The sequence below is a fragment of the Lathyrus oleraceus genome, chromosome 2 (genome assembly GCF_024323335.1).
Source record: "Lathyrus oleraceus cultivar Zhongwan6 chromosome 2, CAAS_Psat_ZW6_1.0, whole genome shotgun sequence".
Lineage (NCBI taxonomy): Eukaryota > Viridiplantae > Streptophyta > Magnoliopsida > Fabales > Fabaceae > Lathyrus > Lathyrus oleraceus.
In genome coordinates, this window is record NC_066580.1 from 204,007,059 (window position 1) to 204,016,875 (window position 9,817).

At 37.2% G+C, this 9,817-nt stretch overlaps 1 non-coding gene across 1 annotated transcript; it reads right to left on the bottom strand.

Annotated features, from left to right (window-relative positions):
* Positions 1–7,241: 7,241 nt before the first annotated feature.
* LOC127123999 (small nucleolar RNA R71) lies at positions 7,242–7,348 on the bottom strand. Its single transcript, XR_007803644.1, has one exon. It is a non-coding gene; the product is annotated as a small nucleolar RNA R71 (small nucleolar RNA).
* Positions 7,349–9,817: the final 2,469 nt, after the last annotated feature.

Below are 9,817 nucleotides of genomic sequence, written 5' to 3' on the forward strand. Positions count from 1 at the left end.
GCTGAGATATTCGCTAGGCGAAGGAATTGCTCGCCTAGCGAGCAAGCTATTTTGGGCCACTTTGGATTAGGCCTGTTGTGAGCTGGGCTTTTGTCCATTTAATATCAGTGCCTTGCAGATCAAGTCAGAGGGTCTTGGAAAATGCTTTGTAATATCAACGGGCAAATTTTGGGGTATGACACCTGGGTTTTATCGATGTTTTCCCTTTCCTTCGGGAATAAATAAAGTCTTATGGTGACTCTATTGTATGTTCAAATGTGCAATGCGTTTGAATATATTTCTGCTAGCTTCAATCACAAAGCAAGAACCATCTTGCTAAATGCTATTTCATACACTGAGTATGAAAAATCACCAACTGAGATACCGCTAAATCTATATTTGACTCTCTGAGGATGATGCATGAAGGGAATACATAAGTCAAAGAAACCAAGGTTGTTGCCTTGACTAAAAAATATGAAGCATTCAAGATGGAGGATGAGGAAATTGTTGAGAACATGTTCTCAAGGTTTCAGACTCTTGTTACAAGACTTAAGCTTCTTGACAAAGGGTATTATACTACTGATCATGTTAAAAAGATCATCAAAAGTCTACCTAAGCACTTGATACCTATGGTAACTTCTCAGAAGTTATCAAAGGATTTTAACAACACTTCTTTTGAAGAACTGGTTAATTCTTTAAGAAGTCATGAGATTGAGATCGAGGAATATAATCCCAAGAGGAAGAGCAAGTCAGTTGCTATGAAGTCTTTAAGAAGATATGAGAAGACAAAAGCTCTTTGAGCTGAAACTGATGAGGAGTCTGAAGAGGAATAAGAAGAAGAAGATGAGTTATATCTTCTGTCCAGATGAGTTAATCAACTCTGGAATAAAGGTAAGGCAAATTCAGAGGAAAAAGAAGGACAAGTGCTCATTGTGAGTCCACTTCTGGATCCAAGAAGGCTGGAGCTGGCAAAGAACTCACGTGCTTTTAGTACAAGGAGCCTGGCTACTTCAAGAATGAATGTACCAAGTTAATGAAAGAAAGAAAGGCCTAAGAAGAACTCCAGAGGAAAGAATAAGGGCCTAATGGATACATGGGATGATTCAAAGTATTTAGAAGATGATTTTGAAGAAGAGCAGGCTAACATGGCGCTGATGGGTTGCATAGAAACTCCTGCAAAAATGGTCCAATCTGAGTCAGATTCTGAAGAGGTATTTTCTAAGCTATCTTGTTCTGAGCTTGAATCTAGTTTATCAGAAGTTCTGGAAAATAAACAGAATCTTCTGGACAAAAACAAGGATCTGAAAAAGATTTATGTATCTGATCAGAAGCTTACTATAAGTTTCAAAAAGACTTTTCAAGTTTGAGTGAAGGAAATCTAATTTTGAAAACAACAACTTTGTGCCTCAAAGTAAGAGTCTCGAGCCTGAAAAGAAAATTCTTTCTAAACCCTCTATAGATTCTGGGGATATCATAAATAAATGTGATAAATCTTTCAAGAAATTTCTTGCTAGAAGCCTGAATAGAAGTCTGATGGCTTCCGTGATTTATGGCGTTAGAAGAAATTAGACAAGGGGTATTGGCTATGATTCTGATGACGAATCTGATTCTGAAAAAGATGACAAGTCAAATACTCTTTAGTCATATTTTGATCCTTTTGGGAAACAAAATAATATTGATGAGTGTTGAGAAATTGAAAGAGATGGGGAGTGAGATGTTGAGAGTGGAGGGAGTCTGAGATTCAGAAAACCCAAGATCGCCGAGAGAATGAGGTGAATCCAAGTTGAGATTTTTCTTACTGGAAATTATTATGAAGTTGATAATCGTTGAAGAGGTTAGAGAGGATGAGTTTTTATTGAAGGTTAATTGGTTGAAGTTTTTATAGATTGTTGAAGTGGTTAGAAACTGTTGAAGAATTGGTTAGGGAGATTGAAGGTTGTTTTTGAGGGTTCTCTTATGGTTATGTGAGGGATTGTTAGAGTATGAAATGAATAGGTTGGAGGAGTATTATGGAACGTTGTTGCAAAATCGGTTAGTGAGTTTATTTTTGTTGGAGAATGATTCTGTTAGTAACAGTTAAGAGGGAAGTTAGTTGGAATTCGGTTAGTGAATGTTAGTTGGAAGAGTTTCAGTTTTTGTTTGTTGAATTTCTGTTTTCAGGTTTGTTGATGTTTTTGGAAGGGTGGTTAAAGAATCAGTTAGGTTTATTGGAGATGAGTGTGAATCAGTTGGTGGTTTCTATTAAGAGTGAAGTGCATTTACATTACAATTATGTTAAGCTGTTAGAAATGAATGTTTGGGCTGATATTAATGATTGAACTGTATTGCTATTATGATAGTTTTGAAGTTGTCAAATGAATGGTATTAGGGTGAAAAATCATGTAGTGAATGAAAGAGGTTAGTGAGTTTCTAATTGTTGTAACCTCAGTTCAGTTAGTAATGCTTAAATGTTAGTTTTATGATGCTGGTGTATGGTCAATTCCCATGCTATAGTGAGTGTTGTCTTATTAATTGTGTTACGTTGCTGGCTAGTGTTTTCGAACTGCTACATGATATTTTTTGTTATGCGTTGCCATAGAAGTAACATATTGAATGATGTTTCTGTAACGTGTTTATGTGTGGATTGTTTGTGTAAATTAAAGACCTAATTATGAGTGATTACTTTGTTTTGCTTTGGTGCACTAAGTAATGATGCCATGACTGACTTTGCATTGCAGCCCTATTTTGAATGCCATGTTTAAATGCACGGTTCGATATAGGTTGAATATATTGTAATGGTACCATGACTTGTATTCTAAGCCTTGATGTTATGGAAATGAATGATTTATGTGATTGAATCTTGTATTGCATTGGTTCTCTTTTTTACATTGCAGAAAACAAGTTATAACAATTTCTGAATTGTTGGCTTTGTGGCAGGGTATTGGTCAAGGAGTTTGGATTGTGATCAAGTTTGGAGACGCACCTTTTGCTTATGGATGCTTGGGATCTTCCTAGTTTTAAATTAGCTTGGAATTGTTGCTAATGATCTAGAAGTTTGGCTATTGGATCATGTTGAACTATTATGGAATTTTGTTGTAAATTTTGAAATGAACCTTGTGAATTGGAAAAATGTAAAAATCTAATATATGTAATTGTTGTTGTAACTGGATGTATGTATTTGTATGGTTTATATATGAAATGGTCAATTGGGAAATGGTCATGTATTATGAAATATTTGTGTATTATGATTTTGTGGAAATGTAGAACAAAGTTATGTAATGGTTCATTGTTGAAATGAAAGTAATTGAGACTTGCCATATTTTGGAGATGTATGGTTCATGGAGTTGGTTATGTGATATGAAATGTAATTGTATTGGTTAATGTAACATTGCATGGTTGAAATGGTTGAAATTTGAAGATGCATGATTTATGTTTTGAACTTGAAATGTAATATGAAATAGTTTATAAATGGTTTGTGAATGGTTTGACTTGATATGACCATGGTTAAAAATGGTTTAAAATGAACATGAATGGACATGTATTATATTGAAAAAGAAAATGGTTGGAAAATGGCCTGAAATGAATCATGAATGATAGTTTAGGAAATGAGACTTAGGTTTGGAAATGGGTGATTGACTTTGGTCAACTGGTTGACCAAAGTCAACATTTGGTCAAAGTTTCCAAATTGCACTCTTTCATGTAATGAACAATGAAATGTAATGTAATAGCTACATGAATTAGATATAGTAATGAATGAATTTGTTTTGAATTGACATGAACATGCCTTGAAATGATATGACTTTGAACCAACTATGACCTTAACTTGTAACTGACTTAAAATCAAAGCAAAAATCCATGAATGAAATATGATATAAAAAATCCATGAAAAATCTTGAATGGACCATTAAACAAGAACCAAAGGTCATAGCAACAAGTGAAATGAACAATGACCAAATGAAAATAGGCTAAGAAAGGTAATGACTATGGCTAGGCATGAGGATGACTAAGTGATATAGTAAAGTATCTACTTAGGCACAAACCAAAGGACGCAAGCACACAATGCACACGTGGGATCAACACCAAGGAACCAACAAGAATAGCCATGAACAAAAAGTTGTGGGGTGAAGCTTGACCAAGAAAGAGGATCAAGCATCAATGGAACGATGATGAAATTAGGGTTAGCAGGCCATCCCTAAGGGCATGGGACATAATTAGGGTTTATGGAAACCATGATCAAATGAGGATCCCAAATTAGGGTTTTGCTTCACAAAGAAGCCAAAGTTGAATCACGAATGATAAGGACATACACAAGCCTCAAGCGCTACCTCCAATTAGGGTTCGATTGATTGAGCCACCTGTAGCTGCAGAGACACTCTAGCTTCCAATAGGTGCAAGCACAAAGTTTTGAATCCATGATGCATGTCCTCTTGTATTGGACCAATGGATATGCAGATGATTAGGGTTAATGACCTAGATGAACTTTGTGAAGCATAGGGTGAATTTTGGGGTATGATAACTGCCCCTATTTAATCTTCTCAAATATGAATGTATGGATAGTAACAACTTCTGGACATTCAAGGTAGGAGGGAATTAAATACAAAAAATATCGAAAACTTTGCCCACCAAGAACAAATCAAATGTGAAGATAGGTCACAAAGAAATTCTTCACTAAAATATGGGATGAACAAACTAGATTTTATGCAAGACAGCTGCTGGGGATTGAAATGTATTATTTGTGAAAAATGGATAGTTATGAAATGTTATAGATACATGACATATGTTGGATTCTGATGCAATATGATTATTCTTTTTTTTCAACAAGCTCTCTGTATTTTATTAACAAGCTTTTTGTTTTTTCTTTTTGTTTTTCAAAGCACTGAGAAAAAATTTCAGCTGGGGAGAAAGGGTGGAAGATATGTGAAAAGTGATTTGCCAAGTGGAACCTGGACTTTGATGTGACGGCTGGGGAAGGGGGGTGATGACACTGAAATTCACCGTATTTTCGACTCCGATTTCGCATGCATTTTAGTTGTTTTATTGTCATTTTGTTATGTTATTACTATGTTTCTCTTTGTTTTCAAGTTTTTACTTTAATCGGAGCCCCGATCGAGAAAAGGAGTGAAAATGAGCTAAAACCCCTAAAATTCAGCATTTTACACTTGTGGCTCCCACTGTGGCTGGCGCCATGGACCCTGTCATGACGTGTCACAGCTCAACTTCCCTCAACTGCCACGTTCCCCACTACTTCCACTAAGGCGCCACAATTTGGCCTTATGGTGGGCGCCATGGACTTATGGCGGGCGCCACAAGAGGAAAAGTTTTCCCTCCCATTTTCAAACTGAAGGGCATCCTTGTCTTTTCCATTATTTTACTTGCCTATAAATAGAGACTCGAATTCATTTGTTTAATCATCCAAACTTAGAGCAGAGGAAGATCCAAACTTAGAGCAGAGGCAAACTTAGATGCAAACTTAGTTTCACTTAGGCATATATTCATTATTTTAAAGTGGTAATCGCTTTGCATTTGGGTGTTACCACAATTGTGTGATCGAGTCTGTAATCGAGTTTGGAGCACTTTGGAAGGAAGTTAATCTTGCTGCCATTTTCATTTCCGCTTCGCATTTTACTCAACCCTCCGATTGGAGCAGGTTTTTATCGCTTTGCCTTTATCTATTTTATTTTCTCACACTCGCTTTACTTTATTTATTTCTCGCACTCGCTTTACTTTATTTATTTCTCGCATTCGCTTTACTTTATTTATTTCCCGCACTCGCTTTACTTTATTTATTTCCCGCACTCGCTTTACTTTTATTTACTTTCCGCACTCACACTACTTTTATTTACTTTCCACACTCGCTTTACTTTTGTTTACTTTCCGCACTCGCACTACTTTTATTTATTTTCCGCACTCGCACTACTTTTATTTAAATTCAAATGCACCTTTACTTTACCATGTCTAACTAAACCTATAAGGTTAGAATGTAAGGATTGTAATTGAACCGATAATTCGTACAATTGTTCGTAGAAACACTTAAGGGCTATTTTGACTTTCAACTTAAGTTTTCCCGCACTTAATTTTCGTTGGGTAAGATCGAAAGCCGACCAACGTCTATTTAAACTTAATTGTTTTTAACTACTTCAAATACAGCGAAAGCGCTTTGTTTAGTTCATTAGGAGTTTTTAACTTAAGAAGAAAAGAGAATTTAAAACTATTTTCGGACGCGTTTATAAGTTTAGAGTTTGGTTCGTGAGAACCTATTTTGGTTAAGAAATCCAGGTTAAAATACTTTTCAACTTAGTCAAGATACTATATTTCTTAAAAATAGGTTTACTACTCTAACGCAATGCGCGCCTTTTTATAAGTGACAATAAGAGGGTTTGATTAGGGAGTACAACTCGGTTTTGAATACGCGAAAGCGACAGTTCCTATTAAATTGGTTCTTTTCAAAGTAGGAAACACTATCCATAAGTAGTTCTATTAGCAAGTACTTGGATTATTAATTGATTATGTGAATTACATTCGAGCCTGTCTTTATTAATTGAACTTTATTCAACACTTTACTTTTCATTGCACACTCTAAAAACCCTATTTTGATTACCTTTGATAAACACCATAACAATAGATAACGATAGATTGACACTTGGTCTCTGTGGATTCGACAATCTTTTATATTACTCTGACGCGTTCGTATACTTGCGAAAAGCACGCATCAAGTTTTTGGCGCCGTTGTCGGGGAACGAATTTTGTCAAATTTCATTACCCTGTTGTTATATCGTTTAGACTTAGGTTATTTCCCGCCAGTCAATGCGAAAAGCTCGCAGCACCGGAAGCTTAGTATACCCTCTGGCGGAACCTGAACGTTACGCTCGCGCACGTTTATTCTTTCATAGAATTAGGAGAGTTATGGCCGAAGATCAAAACCAAAAACCTCTTAAGGACTTCGCCCAACCATCTAACGAAGAACCTAGTTCTAGTATAGTTAACCCAACCATCCCAGCTAATAATTTCGAACTTAAACCCTCCCTGTTGCAACTAGTGCAACAAAGATAATTCGTAGGTCTCGCTACTGAGAACCCAAACCAACATTTAAAAATCTTTCTCCAATTAGCAAACACTTTTAAAACCAATGGAGATTCTCCTGAGGCAATACGTTTAAGATTATTCCCTTTTTCCCTCAGTGATAAAGCCCATGGTTAGATTCCCTTCCACCCAATTCCATTACGACTTGGGATAACCTTAGAAGAGTATTCCTTGCTAGATACTTTCCCCCAAGTAAGACCGTCGTTCTTCGAAACCATATAAATAGGTTTACCCAGAACCAAGGAGAATCGTTGTTCGAAGCTTGGGAGAGATATAAAGAGTTGTTAAGAGCATGCCCACATCATGGTTTAGAAAATTGGTTAATCATTCAGACCTTCTATAATGGACTTCACTATAACACTAAGATGACCATCGACGCTGCCGCAGGCGGTGCTCTGATGAACAAACCTTATCCTGAAGCTAGTGCCCTCATCGAAGATATGGCTCAAAACCATCAATCATGGGGAGTCGAACGAGCGACAGTTGAGAAGAAGGAAGCCCAAGGAGGAGTGCATGAACTAAGCTCTATAGACATGATGCAAGATAAAATGGACGCATTAGCCCTCAAGGTCGAGCATATGTGCATAAACCCGAACACTACAGCCGCAGTTTCGTCGGATTGTGAGATATGTGGTACCAAAGGACACCAGTCTGCAGAATGCAGTCTATTAAACGAAACCCACTCTGAGCAAGTGAACTACACCCAAGGGAACCCATACTCAAATACCTATAACCCTGGATGGAGGAATCACCCGAACTTCTCCTATAAGAACAATAACCCTATCCAAAATAATGCACCTCCGAGACAACCTGGTTACCAAGCCCCAAGATCAATCAACCTATGCAACCTGTGCCACCAAAGCCGAGCCTTGAGAAAATTATGGAAAATTTTATCACTGCTCAAACCCAACAAAACAAAGAGTTCATGAACCAAAATATTCACGTTAATGAACTAATTACTCAGTTAGGAACCAAGTTTGACCAAATAGTTACTCATACTAAGATGCTTGAAACCCAGATCTCTTAGGTAGCTTTAAACCAAGCCCCCCAGACCACACCTGGAGGACAGTTCCCTGGACAACCTCAACAAAATCCGAGAGGGCAAGCCAATGCCATTACCCTACGAAGTGGGGACGCTTATGGTGAGCCACCAAACCCAAGATTGAGTGAACCCGAAACTTCTAAGGAATATACCAAACCCACGGACGAAGTAAAAGAACTAGAGGAATCTGAAAACCAGGAAGGTCAAGGAAAAGGAGAAGAACCTAAAGATAAAACTTACGTACCACCCCCGCCATATAAACCACTTATACCATATCCGCAAAGACTCAAACAAACCCAAATTAATAACCAGTATAAAAAATTTATTAAAGTTATAGAAAAACTTCACATAGAAATCCCTTTCATAGAAGCCATCACCCAAATACCTTCGTATGCAAAGTTTCTCAAAGACATCCTTACCAACAAACGTAGACTTGACGATCCTAAGCCCTTGGAATGTAATGCTATTTCCGAGAATAAGCTAGCCAAAAAAGATAAAGATCCTGGAAATTTCTCCATTCCCTGTCTTTTGGGAAGTCATGTCATCGAAAAAGCTTTTCTAGACTTGGGAGCTAGTGTGAGCTTAATGCCTTTAGCAGTTTGTGAGAGGTTAAACTTAGGAGAATTATAGCCCACTAAGATGTCACTTTAGTTAGCCGATAGATCTATTAAGTATCCGATAGGAATTTTAGAAGATGTCCCTGTTAGGATAGGTCAGTTATTTATCCCTACTGATTTTGTTGTCATGGACATCAAATAGGACAATGATATACCAATCCTTCTAGGTAGACCATTCTTATCAACTGCAGGAGCCATAATAGATGTCAAGAGAGGAAAGTTGACCTTTGAGGTAGGTGACGAGAAAATAGAATTTATACTTTCGAAATTTCTTATGGCACCTGTGATGGGAGACGCATGTTATGCCTTAGATATCATTGATGAATGCGTTAGGGAATTAGAACAAGAAGAAATCATAAAAATAATTAAGTTGCCATCAACCCTCATACTGGAAGATGATGACTTTAGAAAACCCTACATCGATGATAACCTTTACGAATGTTTATCCCTTACCCCAGATCCTATGCCATGCCCTAAGAAACCAACCTTAGAACTTAAGGAACTGCCTAAAAATCTGAGATATGAGTTCCTCGATGAAAAGATGAACCGTCCAGTTATAGCCAGTGCTACCTTGAGCCAAGAGGAAACGAACCAACTTTTAGATGTTTTACGAAGATATCTCTCAGCCTTAGGATATAATATCTCTGACCTGAAAGGTATAAGCCCATTTGTATGCATGCATCGGATTTCGCTCGAAGAAGATTCAAAACCCTCCAGAGAACATCAGAGAAGAATAAAACTTATAATGAGTGATGTTGTTAAAAAGGAAGTTCTTAAGTTACTTGAGGTAGGTATAATCTACCAGATCTCGGATAGTAAGTGGGTGAGCCCTGTGCATGTAGTACCTAAAAAGGGAGGCATCACAGTCGTACAAAACGATAAAGGTGAACATGTAGCAAAATGGTTAGAAGGAGGATGGCGGATGTGTATAGATTATAGAAAATTAAATAAAGCAACCAGGAAGGATCATTTCCCTTTACCATTTATAGACCAGATGTTGGAGCGTCTAGCCAGACACTCTTATTTCTGCTATCTCGATGGATACTTTGGATTCTTCCAAATACCTATCCACCCCGAAGATCAAGATAAAACTACCTTTACATGCCCTTATGGAACCTTT